Source organism: Lolium perenne, chromosome 5, assembly GCF_019359855.2.
Source record: "Lolium perenne isolate Kyuss_39 chromosome 5, Kyuss_2.0, whole genome shotgun sequence".
Lineage (NCBI taxonomy): Eukaryota > Viridiplantae > Streptophyta > Magnoliopsida > Poales > Poaceae > Lolium > Lolium perenne.
The window spans coordinates 59,166,697-59,186,355 of record NC_067248.2 but is presented as its reverse complement, the minus strand read 5'-3'; the positions used below and the strand labels follow the sequence as shown (position 1 = coordinate 59,186,355).

Genomic DNA, 19,659 nt, shown 5'->3' with positions numbered 1-19,659 from the left:
TGGAGACGTATCAGGGCGCGAGCATCTCATCTCCTCCCCACAAAACCCTAGCCGCCGCACAACCACCACCGTAGCGCCGCTGCCGCTCAGACTCCACCGGAGCCACCATTAGCAGCGCCGGTCGCAGCCAGGCTGCCGCGCCTCCACCTCCACCTCCCATTCCACCTCCCCCGGCCTCGAGCTCCGACGAGGACTTTGACTCCGACGACAGCACCGACCTCTCCTTGACCCGGACAGGGACGCCGAGGCCCTGGCTGAAGCGGAGAAGGAAGCAGAGGAGGAGCGGGCGACGCATGCGGCGGTCAACGCCGAGATGGAACTCTGACTCCGACATATCATGGTCTTCCGATAACCCTATTGCGCCTACCCCGGAGGAGAGGGCGGCGGAGCAAAGGGCTATAGTCGAGTCCTTCGAGATGCTCAAGGGCGACGCCGCCAACGCGAGGCTGCAGCAGTGCTTTCAAGAGGACGCGGCGGCGCACCGAGCCATAGCGGCCGCACGGGAGGCGGTAGAAAAGCAGGCGAGGGAGCGACGCAACGACGGGGCAGGCCCGTCAGGCAGCAAGTAGTCTAGGGTTCTAGAACTATTTTGTATGGTTTCTATGCTTTCAAATGTACTACTTTATTTGCTATCAAATATGTTGCAAAACTAAAAATGGGTCGCCCCGGTGGGAGTACACCCAGACGCAAACGGACGCACGGACAAAATATGTCCGCGGGGTGACGCAAACGGACGCTCGCGATAACTTTTCGGCGTCTGAAATGCGTCGCCCCGTTGGAGATGCCCTTAGGTAACCATACGCAAAGTGCGTCAGTACGGTCGATAAATAGGTCCACACCCAAGTCCAGCGGCCGATGTAAAATATCCGGTCTATCCACGGGAACGCAAACACGCCCAAAATTCTGCCAAGCGAGTTAATGGCTGCAACGATGTAGATTCCTGAGTCTTAGCAATGGGTGTCCGCCTTGCACGCCAACGGCCCTGTAACATCCATAATATTTCAAATCAATAAAGAGACAAATTCAATAATTCAAATTTTAGAGCCAACAAAAACTTTTATAGAATTAATATGTGTGCATAGTGATCATGCATGTTTGGTTTGATGTTTGCCATGATTGTTTGCTTGAGTGTTATTAATACCTCTAAAACCCTAACCCTTGCTATTTGAGGTCAAAAAGAAATCAAATAAGAGAAAAGGAAAATAAAAGAAAAAGACATATGAGGGCAAATAGCCATTTTGCAAATCTTGGCCTAAGCCATTTCTACTTTGTGGGGATGGTTGGTAAACATCAATAAACCATTAACAAACACTTTTGAACCAAAGAAACACAAATAAAATCAAAGGAAAAAATGAAATTCAAGTTGCATGTGATAATGGTCAAATCTGCCACTATTAATATGTTACCCACTTTGAGCCTTTGTACTAAGCAAATCTTAAACCAAACCCTCCCAACTCTTTCCACCTCATCCAAGAGCACATCAAGGTGAACACTTTTTGTGTTGACCAACATTGTTGACTCTGTCTCCATTGCTTAATATAAGCATGCCAAGTGGCAACATTGAAACAAAAACTAGATCATACACATTATGGATTTTTCAAAACTTGGTTAATTTTGCAAACCAACACCACCACTGTGTGCCAAACATTATTTGAACCACTCCCAAGAAAAAGTTTGGCAAAATTTAAATTCAAAACTCATGCGGCCATTTCATCAAACACTTGGCAGGCAAGAATCTGCTTTATGAACACATGCTATTATCCACTGAATTCTTGACTAAACCAGAGAGGATTTGTGATGATCACCGTACTTCTACACACACTGTACCAAACCATGTCTTTGCTCTTGATGATTAAAGCAAGGAGAGGACTAGAACATGACCATGTCGTGCACCATGCCACTCCTCTTGCCACTCAAGCACCCTGCCCTCTCCGCTCCACTCCACCATGTCCTGGAGACTCAGCAGCCATCCCTGATCATGACCATGAACGCCCTCGACGCAGGAGAGGCCAGCATTGGCCTGCCCTGTACGTGCCCAGAGCGCCCAGGCATGCCAGCCATGCACGCTCACCACGCCCTGGACGCGCCAGAGCGCGATCAAGCCCCGTCTCCTCAGTCCTCCCCTACCTCTCCGCCTCTGCATAGCTCATCACCACACCTCCAGCTAGCGCCTAGACATGCCCAGCTGCTCGCGGAAGCCCTGTCGCCGTCGTCCCCTTCCAAACTTTCCCGTCGGACCTGTGGCAGACACTGCATCATCCCGAGCCATCCCGTCCCCCTTTCTCCGCGCCGGCTAGCACGAGAGCATCGCCACGATGCTAGCAAGCTCACGTCGTCCTCGCCTTGCCCTTTCACGGCCCAGAGAGGCAACGCCATGGACGACCTCCCCGGACACCCGCAGCACCCTCGCCCGCTATAAATAGGGGCCTTCCCCTCTACATTTATTCACACCATTCTCATCGCCTCTCATACCTGATCCTCCACGAGCTCTCCCTCTCCTCAATTTACACAGTAGCTCGCCAATTTCATCGCCGGAGTCCGTAGAGCCACCGCAAAGGGAGCCGGAGCTAGGAGCCACCTCAGGCAACGCCACCAGTACCAGGAGGACCGCCGTCGTCGACAACCTCGCCGTACACCCTCGCCGACTATCACCGGAGCACCGGTGAGCCGCCGACCCCCTACTCTCGCCGCGGCCAGTGCTCGATCTCGTCGGAGACGACGATGATCGCCAGCCGTTGGATCCCCGCCTAATCCAACGCCCCACATCCCTCGTACCGATTCGCGGTTTAAGTGTCGCTTACAGTGGAACCCACTGTCAGGCGGCCCGCTGCATGCGAGACGCGCAGTTGGGCTGGCCCATCTGTCTTTTTCTCTCTCTGGCCCAGTTTCCTTTCCCGCCAAGCCCAAACATTTGAATTCGGAATTATTCATTTAACTGAAATTATTTATTGATGCCATATTCAAAATTTAATAGAATCAAATCTGTTGAGCCAAATTGCATGAATTTAATATTGTTGGAAAGATTAGGAAATTCTCTAAACAACCACACTGGTCTCAATCCTAGATTCGTTGTAGAACTCATGTAGTAAAAATAACAAGGCAGGGCCTTTTGAAACTTCAAACATTTATTAAAAATCAACCATAAATGATTTTGAGTTGATTCCAACTCTCAAAAATCACATTTCATATTGTCTATCTGATTATGTAAAAATATGACATGGTTTTTTCATATGATCATGGGCTAGAACAAATAATGGCTATGTGGCTATTTCTAGTCCATTTAAATTATCCAAAATTATTTATTAAATAGTATGAGAGGTTGATACGTCTCCAACGTATCGATAATTTCTTATGTTCCATGCTACATTATTGATGATACCTACATGTTTTATGCACATTATATGTCGTATTTGTGCATTTTCTGGAACTAACCTATTAACAAGATGCCGAAGTGCCAGTTCCTGTTTTCTGCTGTTTTTGGTTTCAGAAATCCTAGTAACGAAATATTCTCGGAATTGGACGAAATCAACGCCCAGGTTCCTATTTTGCCCGGAAGCATCCAGAACACCCGAGAGCCGCCAGAGGGGGGCCCTGTGGGCCCCAGATGACATGGTGGCGCGGCCAGGGCTGGGCCCGCGCCACCCTATGGTGTGGTCGCCCCTTTGACCCTCCTGCGCCGCCTCTTCGCCTATATAAAGCCCCTGCATCGAAAACCCTTACGAGGGAAGCCACGATACGAGAAACCTTCCAGAGCCGCCGTCATCGCGAAGCCAAGATCTGGGGGACAGGAGTCTCTGTTCCGGCACCCTGCCGGAGCGGGGAAGTGCCCCCGGAAGGCTTCTCCATCGACACCGCTGCCATCTCCACCGCCATCTTCATCACCGCTGCTGCTCCCATGAGGAGGGAGTAGTTCTCCATCGAGGCTCGGGGCTGTACCGGTAGCTATGTGGTTCATCTCTCTCCTATGTACTTCAATACAATAATCTCATGAGCTGCCTTACATGATTGAGATTCATATGATGATGCTTGTAATCTAGATGTCATTATGCTAGTCAAGTGGGTTTTACTTATGTGATCTCCGGAGACTCCTTGTCCCACGTGTGTAAAGGTGACAGTGTGTGCACCGTGTGGGTCTCTTAGGCTATATTTCACGAAGTACTTATTCACTGTTGAAGAGCGTAGTGAAGTGCTTATTTATATCTCTTTATGATTGCAATGTGCATCGTATCACAATTTATCTATGTGCTACTCTAGTGATGTGTTATTAAAGTAGTTTTATTCCTCCTGCATGTGTGCAAAGGTGACAGTGCGTGCACCGTGTTAGTACTTGGTTTATGCTATGATCATGATCTCTTGTAGATTGCGAAGTTAACTATTGCTATGATAATATTGATGTGATCTATTCCTCCTACATATGCATGAAGGTGACAGTGTGCATGCTATGCTAGTACTTGGTTTAGTCGTTTTGATCTATCTTACACTAAAGGTTACTAAAATATGAGCATTATTGTGGAGCTTGTTAACTCCGGCATTGAGGGTTCGTGTAATCCTACGCAATGTGTTCATCATCCAACAAAAGTGTAGAGTATGCATTTATCTATTCTGTTATGTGATCAATGTTGAGAGTGTCCACTAGTGAAAGTGTAATCCCTAGGCCTTGTTCCTAAATACTACTGCGTTACTACTGCTTGTTTACTGTTTCACTGCGTTACTACTGCTGCAATACTACCACCATCAACTACACGCCAGCAAGCTATTTTCTGGCACCGTTGCTACTGCTCATATATATTTATACCACCTGTATTTCACTATCTCTTCGCCGAACTAGTGCACCTATTAGGTGTGTTGGGGACACAAGAGACTTCTTGCTTTGTGGTTGCAGGGTTGCATGAGAGGGATATCTTTGACCTCTTCCTCCCTGAGTTCGATAAACCTTGGGTGATCCACTTAAGGGAAACTTGCTGCTGTTCTACAAACCTCTGCACTTGGAGGCCCAACACTGTCTACAGGAAAGGAGGGGGAACGTAGACATCAAGCTAATTTCTGGCGCCGTTGCCGGGGAGGAAAGGTAAAAGGCACTAATACTTCGGTTCCAGGTAACAGTACTTTTCTGGCGCCATTGTGTGTGTGCTCGAAGCTATTTCCTTTAGACTCTGCAATTGCGACATTTGGTTTCTTGTTTACACTAGTTAGGCATAATGGAAAACAACAAAAATATGAGAGATCTTTATGAACTTTATCTTGAATTAGGACATGATGTGTTTGAAGAGAGAATTAAAAAACCCATGGAACTTTATATGCATGCTAATGGGAATGTTATTAATATGAATGCTTTGAACACTATTGTTGCGAATGCTATGGAAAATTCTAAGCTTGGGGAAGCTGGTTTTGATGAGCATGATCTTTTTAGTCCCCCGGGCAATGAGGAGGAAATTTACTTTGATGATACTTTGCCTCCTATTTATGATGATTATAATGATAGTAGTCTTTTGTTACCACCTGTTATGGAGGATAAATTTGATTATGATTACAATATACCTCCTATATTTGATAGCTACTTTGTTGAATTTGCTCCCACTACGATTAATAAGAATGACTATGCCTATGTTGGGAGTAGTAATTATTTTATGCATGAGACTCATGATAAGAATGCTTTAAGTGATAGTTATATTGTTGAGTTTGCTCATGATGCTACTGAAAGTTATTATGAGAGAGGAAAATATGGTTGTAGAAATTTTCATGTTACTAAAACACCTCTCTATGTGCTGAAATTTTTGAAGCTACACTTGTTTTATCTTCCTATGCTTGTTACTTTGCTCTTCATGAACTTGTTTATTTACAAGATTCCTATGCATAGGAAGCATGTTAGACTTAAATGTGTTTTGAATTTGCCTCTTGATGCTCTCTTTTGCTTCAACTTCTATTTCTTGCAATTGCATCATTAAAACTGTTGAGCCCATCTTAATGGCTATAAAGAAAGAACTTCTTGGGAGATAACCCATGTGTTTTTTTTACTACAGTACTTTGTTTTATATTTGAGTCTTGGAAGTTGTTTACTACTGTAGCAACCTCTCCTTATCATGTTTTTGTGCCAAGTAAAGTTTCTATGTTAAAGTTGATGTTATATTTGGGATCGCTGCGCAGAAACAGCATTGCTGTCTGTCACGAATCTGGGCACAGTCCTCTGTAGAAAATTCGAAAAAATCTGCCAATTTACGAGCGTGATCCTCAGATATGTACGCAACTTTCATTAGTTTTGAGTTTTTCCATTTGAGCAAGTCTGGTGCCATCTTAAAATTCGTCTTTACGGACTGTTCTGTTTTTGACAGATTCTGCCTTTTATTTCGCATTGCCTCTTTTGCTATGGTTGGATGAATTTCTTTGATCCATTAATGTCCAGTAGCTTTATGCAATGTCCAGAAGTGAAAAGAATGTTTGTGTCACCTCTGAACATGTGAATTTTTGATTATGCACTAACCCTCTAATGAGTTTGCTTGAAGTTTGGTGTGAAGGAAGTTTTCAAGGGTCAAGAGAGGAGTATGATATACTATGATCAAGAGGAGTGAAAGCTCTAAGCTTGGGGATGCCCCCGTGGTTCACCCCTGCATATTTTAAGAAGACTCAAGCGTCTAAGCTTGGGGATGTCCAAGGCATCCCCTTCTTCATCGACAACATCATCAGGTTCCTCCCCTGAAACTGTATTTTTATTCGGTCACATATTATGTATTTTACTTGGAGCGTCTATGTTCTTTTATTTTTGTTTTGTTATCTTAGTTCTCTGAATAAGTTCATCCTTGTGTGGGAGAGAGACACGCTCCGCTGGTTCGTATGAACACATGTGTTCTTAGCTCATAATATTCATGGCGAAGTTTCCTCTTCGTTAAATTGTTATATGGTTGGAATTGGAAAATGCTACATGTAGTAATTGCTAAAATGTCTTGGATAATGTGATACTTGGCAATTGTTGTGCTCATGTTTAAGCTCTTGCATCATATACTTTGCACCTATTAGTGAAGAAATACATAGAGCATGCTAAAATTTGGTTTGCATAATTGGTCTCTCTAAGGTCTAGATAATTTCTAGTATTGAGTTTGAACAACAAGGAAGACGGTGTAGAGTCTTATAATGTTTACAATATGTCTTTTATGTGAGTTTTGCTGCACCAGTTCATCCTTGAGTTTTTTTCAAATAACCTTGCTATCCTAAGCCTTGTATCGAGAGGGAATACTTCTCATGCATCCAAAATCTTTGAGCCAACCACTATGCCATTTGTGTCCACCATACCTACCTACTACATGGTATTTCTCCGCCATTCCAAAGTAAATTCCTTGAGTGCTACCTTTAAACAATTCAAAAGTTATTACCTCTTATTTGTGTCAATGTTTTATAGCTCATGAGGAAGTATGTGGTGTTTATCTTTCAATCTTGTCATTTACTTCTGACAGACTTTCACAATGGACTAGTGGCTTCATCCGCTTATCCAATAATCTTGCAAAAAGAGCCGGCAATGAGGTTCCCAGCCTCAATTAATTAACTTGCATTAATAATTCTCTTCACATGTTTTGCTCTGATTCATCAGTAAGCAACTTAATTTTGCAAATAGACACTCCTCCATGGTATGTGAATGTTGGAAGGCACCCGAGGATTCGGTTAGCCATGGCTTGTGTAAGCAAAAGGTTGGGAGGAGTGTCATCCATAAATAAAGAAAAACTAAACTAAAGTACATGTGTAAACAAAAGAGAAGAGGGATGATCTACCTTGCTGGTAGAGATAACGTCCTTCATGGGAGCCGCTCTTGAAAGTCTGGTTGATGAGGTAGTTAGAGTTCCCACTACCATTCGTTGACAACAACAAACACCTCTCAAAACTTTATTTTTATGCTCTCTTTATGTTTTCAAAACCAAAGCTCTAGCACAAATATAGCAATCGATGCTTTCCTCTTTGAAGGACCATTCTTTTACCTTTATGTTGAGTCAGTTCACCTATTTCTCTCCACCTCAAGAAGCAAACACTTGTGTGAACTGTGCATTGATTCTTACATACTTGCATATTGCACTTGTTATATTACTTTATGTTGACAATATCCATGAGATATACATGTTATAAGTTGAAAGCAACCGCTGAAACTTAATCTTCCTTTGTGTTGCTTCAATATCTTTACTTTGATTTATTGCTTTATGAGTTAACTCTTATGCAAGACTTATTGATGCTTGTCTTGAAGTACTATTCATGAAAAGTCTTTGTCATATGATTCACTTGTGTACTCATGTCATTACCATTGTTTTGATCGCTGCATTCATTACATATGTTTACAAATAGTATGATCAAGGTTATGATGGCATGTCACTTCAGAAATTATCTTTGTTATCGTTTTACCTGCTCGGGACGAGCAGAACTAAGCTTGGGGATGCTGATACGTCTCCAACGTATCGATAATTTCTTATGTTCCATGCTACATTATTGATGATACCTACATGTTTTATGCACATTATATGTCGTATTTGTGCATTTTCTGGAACTAACCTATTAACAAGATGCCGAAGTGCCAGTTCCTGTTTTCTGCTGTTTTTGGTTTCAGAAATCCTAGTAACGAAATATTCTCGGAATTGGACGAAATCAACGCCCAGGTTCCTATTTTGCCCGGAAGCATCCAGAACACCCGAGAGCCGCCAGAGGGGGGCCCTGTGGGCCCCAGATGACATGGTGGCGCGGCCAGGGCTGGGCCCGCGCCACCCTATGGTGTGGTCGCCCCTTTGACCCTCCTGCGCCGCCTCTTCGCCTATATAAAGCCCCTGCATCGAAAACCCTTACGAGGGAAGCCACGATACGAGAAACCTTCCAGAGCCGCCGTCATCGCGAAGCCAAGATCTGGGGGACAGGAGTCTCTGTTCCGGCACCCTGCCGGAGCGGGGAAGTGCCCCCGGAAGGCTTCTCCATCGACACCGCTGCCATCTCCACCGCCATCTTCATCACCGCTGCTGCTCCCATGAGGAGGGAGTAGTTCTCCATCGAGGCTCGGGGCTGTACCGGTAGCTATGTGGTTCATCTCTCTCCTATGTACTTCAATACAATAATCTCATGAGCTGCCTTACATGATTGAGATTCATATGATGATGCTTGTAATCTAGATGTCATTATGCTAGTCAAGTGGGTTTTACTTATGTGATCTCCGGAGACTCCTTGTCCCACGTGTGTAAAGGTGACAGTGTGTGCACCGTGTGGGTCTCTTAGGCTATATTTCACGAAGTACTTATTCACTGTTGAAGAGCGTAGTGAAGTGCTTATTTATATCTCTTTATGATTGCAATGTGCATCGTATCACAATTTATCTATGTGCTACTCTAGTGATGTGTTATTAAAGTAGTTTTATTCCTCCTGCATGTGTGCAAAGGTGACAGTGCGTGCACCGTGTTAGTACTTGGTTTATGCTATGATCATGATCTCTTGTAGATTGCGAAGTTAACTATTGCTATGATAATATTGATGTGATCTATTCCTCCTACATATGCATGAAGGTGACAGTGTGCATGCTATGCTAGTACTTGGTTTAGTCGTTTTGATCTATCTTACACTAAAGGTTACTAAAATATGAGCATTATTGTGGAGCTTGTTAACTCCGGCATTGAGGGTTCGTGTAATCCTACGCAATGTGTTCATCATCCAACAAAAGTGTAGAGTATGCATTTATCTATTCTGTTATGTGATCAATGTTGAGAGTGTCCACTAGTGAAAGTGTAATCCCTAGGCCTTGTTCCTAAATACTACTGCGTTACTACTGCTTGTTTACTGTTTCACTGCGTTACTACTGCTGCAATACTACCACCATCAACTACACGCCAGCAAGCTATTTTCTGGCACCGTTGCTACTGCTCATATATATTTATACCACCTGTATTTCACTATCTCTTCGCCGAACTAGTGCACCTATTAGGTGTGTTGGGGACACAAGAGACTTCTTGCTTTGTGGTTGCAGGGTTGCATGAGAGGGATATCTTTGACCTCTTCCTCCCTGAGTTCGATAAACCTTGGGTGATCCACTTAAGGGAAACTTGCTGCTGTTCTACAAACCTCTGCACTTGGAGGCCCAACACTGTCTACAGGAAAGGAGGGGGAACGTAGACATCAGAGGTATCCTCTCATTTAAATCTTTGTCTCAAGCAATTCAACATGAGGAAATGACCTTGGTCTATATAAGCTCATATTTTATTATTTGGTGATATTAAATTATTACCATAGTAGTGTTAAATTGCATGAGGTGTAATACCTCATTTAAATCATTTTCCCTAATGATAAATATGAAGTGTTGACTATGGTCAACATGTGTTCATACCTTATTATTTGAGGAGATTAAATCTTGACAAGATTCAATGAGAGTAAATTATTTCTCCAAATAACTAAATAGAAACCCTAATAAATATTTTTAATGAGAGGAAATTATTTTTCTTAAAAGGAAAACAAAGCCACCCACCATGTTAATAAGGATGTGATGCTAGAATAGCTTGTGTAAACCATTTTTGTGTTTAGTCTAGCCCTTAAGATTTGTTTGGTGGTTGTATACCTCGTATTCGTTTATAGACGCTAGTACCGAGGAATACCAGGAGGAGGAGGTCTACTTCGAGGAAGAAGAAGAAAACTTTGATCATTGTACCAATCAAGGCAAGCTATACTCTTGCAAGCTACCCTAATGCAAAGCTCTAATAGAGCAAGGCACCATTACATATTACTTATTGTTTAATGACCCCAACCCAAGTTTTTAACTTACAAGTTTTTGACTTTTGTTTAACAAAGTTTATTTTTGATTCATGATTCACTTGGTCTAGATATAGAGTAGTACAAGAGCATCAAAGTTAGCCTAGAGCAATACAAGCTAGTTAGCACCCCTCATGATTAGTTGCTAGTGCTAAAACTAAAATTGACTACTCTAGATGGGAACATTTGAAATGAAATGACTTTGAAAACCTTGGAATGATGAGTCATTCTATTGAAAGATTTTGAAGGTGAATGTGTCTGGAATAACATAAAAACTGATGATTGGGTTCGGATGCGATACCATTCCAATTATACAAGTACCCCCACAATACCTGATTATGGGTAGGGCTTAACTGGAAGTTTATGTATTTTAGTATGGGTTCCCTCTAAACAAGCGTCAGAGGGGTTATGCCGAGGCTGCCTCCGTTGAAAGTGAAATGACGCGAAATGAGGTGAATATCCTACCCAAGCCCTGTGTAGTTCCCAGGATGACGGTTTGTCTTCACTGGGAGGCCAAGCTCATGGGGAGAGGTGACTATACTAGGGTATATAAGTGAAAGGTTACGGTTGATGATCTGCATACTGAGTTATGATTATTCAGGGTTATCCCTGACGGATGTAATCAAAAGTTGTGGCACAAGTGTACAACCTCTGCAGAGTGTAAACCTATTCGAATAGCCGTGTCCGCGGTTATGGACGGTTGGATGGCCATACTGTTCCGTTGTTAGATATTTTCTAAAAAGGAATGATGAATTGAAAGGTGACTTGACTTGATCACAACAGAGTTGTGGGAATGACACTAATGTTCCCACTTGAGTTAGTTAGATAATGAAGAGTCTCTTACTAAATGCTTATGAACTAAAATTGGCTTTATGCAAATAAACCTAGAGCTTAGCATCCCCTTACTACAATTGATAGTGCTTACACTAGTATTAGTTTGCGAGTACTTTAAAGTACTCATGGCTGTGTCCCTGGCTATTTAGATGGCCAGACTATGAAGAGGAGCAACAATATCAAGACGACGGACAACAGGACGTCTACGATAACTAGGAGAATCTTCTGACGTCAAGCGTTGCCTGTGGAATAGCTAGCCCACTACTACTCCGCTTCCGCTACGTGTTGTGTTCGTTGATCATTAGATCAACTATTATTGTAATTTTGGATCATGTGATCTGTTGTTGTAAGGCGACTATGGTTTGTAATGAATGATGACTCTATGATATCAATTGTTATGTTTCGCAAAAACAATCTTCCTGGGATTGCGATGTATGGCATAATAGGCATCTGGACTTAAAAATCCGGGTGTTGACAAGTTGGTATCAGAGCCATTGTTTGACCTTAGGAGACCCTAGTTAGAATGGACGTCTGAAAAATTTAGTTTCAAAAACAAAGGAAGTGAATATTTATGAAAACTTATTCACTCTCTTATCTTTGAGATCTTTTCAAAATAAGGAAGACATGCTCTACTTGTAATTCTACATAAAATTTTGACACACTTGCTCACCTCTCTAACTTACTTATCCAATTCACTTACAGATGGAGCAGCTCAACCACACTAAGTTTTACCAGTTGCGCAATGGCAGAAACCTGATCTTCGAGAGGGACTTGGACGCTTTGTCTGAGTATCTCGAGCGCCCGCACCCGGAGTTCTTTGGAACTCAAGTCGACGACCAGCCCGGAGGAGAACTACACTGGGTTGTAGTTGCGGATCTGAGAGACAAGATGGAGCCTCCTACTTCTGAGAGGATCCAGTTTTCCGTCAGGGAAAGCAGCTGGCTAGATGGACTAGCTAGAGCCCTACAGGAAGCACTTGCCCGTCTGTGTGGGCAGAATGTGACTCAGCTCCATGGGACTCACTTTGCTCACCTTGCAAGGCATGACTGGACTGGAGGACCCATGGCACTGTCACCCCACCCGGAGCTGAAGTATCATGTGGAGCACCTGGACTTTATGCTGCACGAGACCCGCAAGGAGCTGGACAACTCTCGTGTCTATGCCAACCAGACTCACCTCCACCTGTCCCAGCAGACCGAGACCATCAAGATGCTTGCCAAGGATCGCAAGTCACTCCGCCTGCAGCGTGCCAAGAAGGACTCCACCATTGCTCGCCTCCGCGCGAAGATAGCATCCTTGGAGGAGACTGTCCAGGCACAGGAGAACCAGTTAAGGAACCTGGAAGAAGAAGGTGAAAACATTCAGGGAGGAGCAGCCTACCTGAGTGATGATGCTGACTTTGAGAAGGATGAAGACACTGATGTGGAGGGCTACGAGTTCATGGAAGCCGGAGAGGATGACTTCATCCCGATAGATGTGGATGATGAGTAGTAGTTTCACTTGAGCACTTGTGTAGGTGTGAGTTTGTATCAGGATCCCCATGTATCGTAGCGCGAGTAAATGGTTCTTAAAACCATGGATGTGTTAGCTTGTAATGTGTGTTGTTCTAAATGAATGAAAGTGTGTTTGTGTTCAACATAACAAGAACTCAAGTTTTTAAACTTTTGAACTTACCCAAAACAAGCCATAGAAAATTCCCTCTTATCTCATGATCTATCTCAATGTTCAGATGGCCCCTCCAACTCGCAGCAACAATCAAGATGCAATGCTACAACTCTTGCAAACCCTGCTGGCAGATAGAGAAGACGAGAGAGCTGAAAGACAAGCCAACATCGCTGCACTGCAATAGATTGCTAACAACAACCAAGGCCATGGAAACCATGATCATCCTGGATCTAAACTCAAGAATTTCCAGAACACAAACCCTCCAATGTTTAGCAAAACAGAAGAGCCACTAGATGCTGATGACTGGCTCCGAACAATGGACAACAACTTGGAAGTTGCGGGAGTAGAAGCCGCAGAAAAAGTATTGTTCGCCACCCATTACCTAGCAGGACCTGCCAGAGCCTGGTGGACAAGCACCCGTGAAATGAATGCAAGACAGATAATGACTTGGGCAGATTTCAAGCTCAAGTTCAACAAGTACCATGTGCCCCCGGGTCTGATTAAGAAGATGAGGGATGAGTTCCGGGAACTCAAACAAGGCAGGATGTCCGTGGTGGAATACCGCGACATGTTTCTCACTCTGTCAAGGTACGCCCCGGATGAGACCGACACCACAGAGAAAAGGAAGGAAATATTCATGAACGAACTGCACGATGAGATGCAGACTGTGCTGGTCAACATCCCCTTTGCTGAGACCTAGAAGCCCTGGTGGACTCAGCCATCCAGATGGAGGGAAAGCTCCATCAAGCTAATGAGAACCGCAAACGCCGCATGATGCACCAGAGTGGGCCCAGCAATACCCCAAGGTATCGCCCCAGCTCAAGCGGAGGATTTGCTCCGAGAAACAACAAGCCCCCGATGCAGATGTCACGTCCGAGTTTCCAGAATCGGAGTGGAGGACACCCAAGGCCAGGAGGCCACCCCAACAACAATCACCAGGCCCACAACAATCACTTCAACCGTGCCCCGATGAGAGCCCCCGGCAACCACAACAACACCAACACTGCTCCAAGGACTGGGAGCAACACTGTCCCAGTCACCCCCAAGGACAAGTCAACAGTGACTTGTTATGAATGTGGAGTTGTGGGTCACTACTCCAATGAGTGCCCCAAGAAGCTTGCCAAGACCACCCCCAACACCGCTGCACCTGCTCAGCAGCAACGCCGTGTCTCTACCGGCAGGAAGTTTACCCCAAACAACCCGAACAACCGCAGCGGCCGCCTCTTCCACATGAATGTTGAAGAAGCCCAGGAAGCGCCAGATGTCGTGCTGGGTATGTTTTCTGTTAACTCAATACCCGCAAGAGTGTTGTTTGATTCTGGAGCATCACATTCGTTTGTTACTGAAGATTTTGCATGCACTAGTAAGATTCAACCAATCAGTTTGAAGCATGTTATGATAGTTCAAATACCTGGTTGAACTACAAAAGCTAGAAAAAATTGCAAAGATGTGCCTATCAGAATACATGAAGTAGATTTTTATGCAAATTTGATTGTTCTGGGAACAAAAGGTTTGGAAGTAGTACTGGGTATGGATTGGATGTCCAAACATCATGGATTGATTGATTGTGCCAAGAATGTCATCACATGACTAGTAGCACCGGAGTGTTAGTAGAACACATATCTGAAAGGCTGCCTAGAAAGTTTACCTGCAACCAGAGTTTAGCCAAGCCAACCTTGGATCAGATCAGGATCGTCTGTAGATACCCCGATGTGTTTCCTGATGATCTACCTGGTATGCCCCCAGATCGGGATATCGAGTTTATCATTGAGTTAATCCCTGGAACAAGACCCATAGCCCAGAGAGCCTATAGTATGAACCCGACAGAGCTAGTGGAACTGAAGAAGCAACTGGATGATATGCTAGCCAAAGGTTTGATCCAACCAAGTGCATCACCCTGGAGATCCCCAATTTTTTTTGTGGATAAGAAGGACGGTGCCACTCGTTTATGTACGGATTATCGTAAGCTTAACGATGTCACCATCAAGAACAAATACCCTTTGCCAAAGATAGAAGACCTGTTTAACCAACTGATCGGTGCCAGAGTGTTCTCTAAGATTGATCTTAGGACTGGTTATCATCAGCTGAAGATCCGTGCAACGGATATCCCCAAGACGGCCTTCACCACCAGATATGGATTGTATGAGTACAATGTCATGTCATTTGGATTAACCAATGCCCCCTCTTATTTCATGAACCTCATTAATAAGATCTTTATGAACTTTTTGGATGTCGTTGTCTTCATCGACAACATTCTAATCTACACCAAATCAGAAGAAGAGCATGAGCAACATCTAGAGATTATCCTAGAAACCCTTAGACAACATCAGTTGTATGCCAAGTTCAGCAAATGTGAGTTTTGGTTAAAGGAAGTAGGATTCCTGGGACATATCTTGTCTGCAGGAGGAATTGCCGTAGATCCCGCCAAGATCAAGACCGTTGAAGAATGGAAAGCCCCAACCACTCAGACTGAGGTCCGTGCCATTCGTGGATTAGCGGGATATTACCGCAGATTTGTTGAAGGATTTTCAAGCATAGCCAGACCCATGACTCAACTGTTGAAGAAAGACAATAAGTTTGAATGGACTGATAAATGTGAAGAGAGCTTCCAGAAGCTCAAGGAAAGATTAACCACACCCCCAATCATGATCATGCCGGACATCACCAAGCAATTTGACGTCTATTGTGACGCATCTAAGATTGGTCTTGGATGTGTATTGATGCAAGAAGGCAAGGTGATATCTTACCTGTCAAGGCAGTTGAAGCAACATGAGCAGAATTATCCAACCCATGACTTAGAACTAGCAGCCGTGGTTTTAGCCTTGAAAGTATGGCGTCATTACCTCATGGGTAATCGATGCGAGATCTATTCGGATCATAAGAGCCTGAAGTACATTTTCACTCAGAAGGAGCTGAATATGAGGCAGAGGAGATGGATAGAATTGATTAACGATTATGACCTAGAAATTCACTACCACCCCGGCAAGGCCAATATGGTAGCGGATGCTTTGAGTAGACAGCCATGTCAGTTGAACTCTATGATCGCGGAAGAGCAACCTAGTTTGTATCAAGAATTTGAGCAGTTTAGACTGGAGCTAGTTAGTGAAGGATTCCTAGCAAGCATAGAGCTCCAGCCTACCTTGATTAGCCAGATCAAAGAAGCACAGAAAGGAAATGCTAGTATTGATGGAATCAAGAGCCAAATAGCTGCAGGAAAGGCACCAGGATTCACCGAAGATGAAGAAGGAGTTCTTTGGTACAACGGACGCCTATGTGTGCTAGCAGATTCAGAGTTGAAGCAAGTTATCCTGAAGGAAGCCCATGACACCCTATACTCCATTCATCCCGGAGGAACCAAGATGTACCAAGATTTGAAGGTACAGTTTTGGTGGCATGGAATGAAGAGAGAAATTGGAAGCTACATAGCCAACTGTGATATCTGTCAGAGAGTCAAAGCAGAACATCAGCGACCCGCAGGATTACTGCAGCCCTTGCAAATTACTGAATGAAAGTGGGATTATGTAGGAATGGATTTCATAACTGGATTGTCCAAATCAAGTAAAGGAAATTATTCTATTTGGGTAGTGGTCGATAGATTAACCAAGGTAGCTCATTTCATCCCCGTCAAGACCACCTACCAAGGCCCAAAGCTAGCAGAGTTGTATATCTCCAGAATTGTTAGCCTGCATGGAACTCCAAAGTCAATTGTGTCAGATAGAGGATCCCAATTCACCTCAAGATTCTGGCAGAAAGTACATGAAGGACTAGGAACCCAACTGAATTTCAGCACAACGTATCACCCGCAGACTGATGGACAGACTGAAAGAGTCAACCAAATACTTGAGGATATGTTGAGAGCTTGTGTGCTTGAATATGGATCTAAGTGGGAAGACTGCCTGCCTTACGCAGAATTCTCATACAACAACAGTTATCAAGCCAGTTTATAAATGGCCCCCTTTGAAGCATTGTACGGAAGGAAGTGCCGTACTGATACGTCTCCAACGTATCTATAATTTCTGATGTTCCATGCTAGTTTTATGACAATACCTACATGTTTTGTTCACACTTTATATCATTTTTATGCATTTTCCGGGACTAACCTATTAACAAGATGCCGAAGCACCTGACGAAGGATCACCTGGCCAATGCCTACGTATTGTAGACTAGGGTTTTCGGGAAGAGCGACGATGGAGATTCCGGGGACGAGATTAGGCACACGACGTACCCAGCTTCGGGTCCCCTCGGTGGAGGATCCCTACGTGCTGCTAGCAATCCACTATATGATCATAAGTATGTTTACAGGGTGCCGCCATAGGCGGAGCTATGTGTCTATCTATTGTGTCTATCTGTTGGCCTCCTTATTTCGGGTGCCCTGGCTAGCTTTATATATGCAACCAGCCTAGGGTTTTACAAGAGTCCTAGTCGACTACTTCTTCGGGTTGCCTTGTTGGGCCTTCTCCATATTGAGTCTTCTCTATATTGGGCCGAGCCAGGTATACTAATAATGGGTACCCGAAGGGTATGCCCATGTCAGTAGCCCCCGAGTTTAAAGGGAAGTCGAAGACTTGCGTAGAAACTCCAAGCATAACCATCTCCGAAGTCGAAGAAAATACAAGGCGAGGTCCATGCCGTAGATCATGTGTAGCGTTGATGATGTCGATGATTCTCGAAGTTAATTTTCTATCGGGTGCGCGGCAGCGCTCCCGATGGGAGTAGCCCCCGAGTCTATGGGCAAGTGCTTGCACTTGGGCATAGACTCAAGTTGTACTACTCGATGAAGAACTTAACTATATTTCTGGAGGACTTGATGAAATCCATGGGCTCCCGATGGGAGTAGGCTCCACTCGAATCGTAGAATCGAGTTGAGTCTACAAAGATTGGTTGTCGTAGATGCTGTCGAAGTTATTTTTCTATCGGGTGCGCGACCAGCGCTCCCGATGGGAGTAGCCCCCGAGGCTACAGCCAAGTGTTTGCACTTGGGTGTAGGCTCAACTTGCTTTTAATCGACACCACAATTTTTCCTCTTTCTTGTATCTTATCGGGAGGGTGAACAATACTCTCGATAAGAGTAGCCCCCGAGCCTATGGGCAGGTGCTTGCACCTAGACATAGGCTCAAGTTGTACTACTCGATAAGGAACTTGACTATATTTCTGGGCGCAGCCCTCTTTTTATCGACTCCAGGCCGTTGCTATTTTTATTTGACATCCATATCTATATTGTTCAGGGATAATGGTAATTGGGGCTAGTTCATCTGACGGATCAGGTACTAGTTAACTGCTCTAGTGGCAATCCGCAAAAACCTACTTCAAGATCACGTCCCTGGACATGATCTCGGGATACTGGTGTTAACTCGACAGGTGCCGCTTAAGGTCTTACCATTCTGTCGAGTCCCAGTCATGTTTTATCGGGTACCTAACGCGTCCGTTAGGATTTTTCTTCGTATCTGTTGATATGGAAAAAAGTAGCAGAGCGCAGTCTTTGGCGATGCCACGCCACACAGGACGGATCCGGGGTCTTACCTTCGCAGAGTTTTGCGGCATTCAGAGATTATTCGCGACTTTTAGCGCTCTGAGAATATATTGTCGAGTGCCTTGTTCGGCTGATGCAATGACCCATTTTGCGGGTTCTTCTATTTTTCTCTCGGGCTTGATGAGACAGCCGAATATATTGATTCTTCTATATTGTCGGGTACATCACTGATGCTTTTGCTCGGAACAATATGACGAGTCAATGGACCCGAAGATTTGTCCACCTCTTTTTTTTTTTTTGTTCCTCCTTGATGAAAATTTCGTCGAATTCCTCCTTCAGGAAAATTTCTTCGGGTCCTCTTTGAGGACAATTCTTCGAGTCCTTTTTGAGGATAATTCTTCGGGACCTCCTTGAATATTATTTTTCGTGACCTCCTTGAAGAGAATTCTCCGGGACCTCCTTGAAGATAATTCTTCGGCACCTCCTTGAAGATAATTTTTTGGCACCTCCTTGAAGGTAATTTTTTGGCACCTCCTAGAGGATAATTCTTCGGCACCTACTTGAGGATAATTCTTCGGCGCCTCCTTGAGGATAATTCTTCGGCACCTCCTTGAGGATAATTCTTCGGCACCTCCTTGAATAAGATTTTGTCGGGTTCTCTTTTGAAGACAATTTCGTCGGATTCTCTCAAGATTTCGTCGGGTTCCTTCCTGAAGAAGATTTCGTCGGGTTCTCTTTTGATTTCGTCGGGTTCTTCCCTGAAGAAGATTTCGTCGGGTTCATTCTTGAAGACAATTTTGTCGGGTTCATCCTTGAAGACTTTTTGTAGGCACAATTATTCTTTCTGTCGACCTGAGACGTAAAGTGAAGAAGTATGGCGCAGCCCCCGAGTGTCGGGTGCGGCGAAAGTAAATGATAATCAACTTTATGCAAATCAAAGG

At 44.2% G+C, this 19,659-nt stretch overlaps 1 long non-coding RNA gene across 2 annotated transcripts in view; it reads left to right on the top strand.

Annotated features, from left to right (window-relative positions):
* LOC127299280 (uncharacterized) overlaps nucleotides 1-19,659 on the top strand; it is a 141,506-nt gene that overhangs the window by 71,244 nt on the left and 50,603 nt on the right. The window lies entirely within an intron of this gene.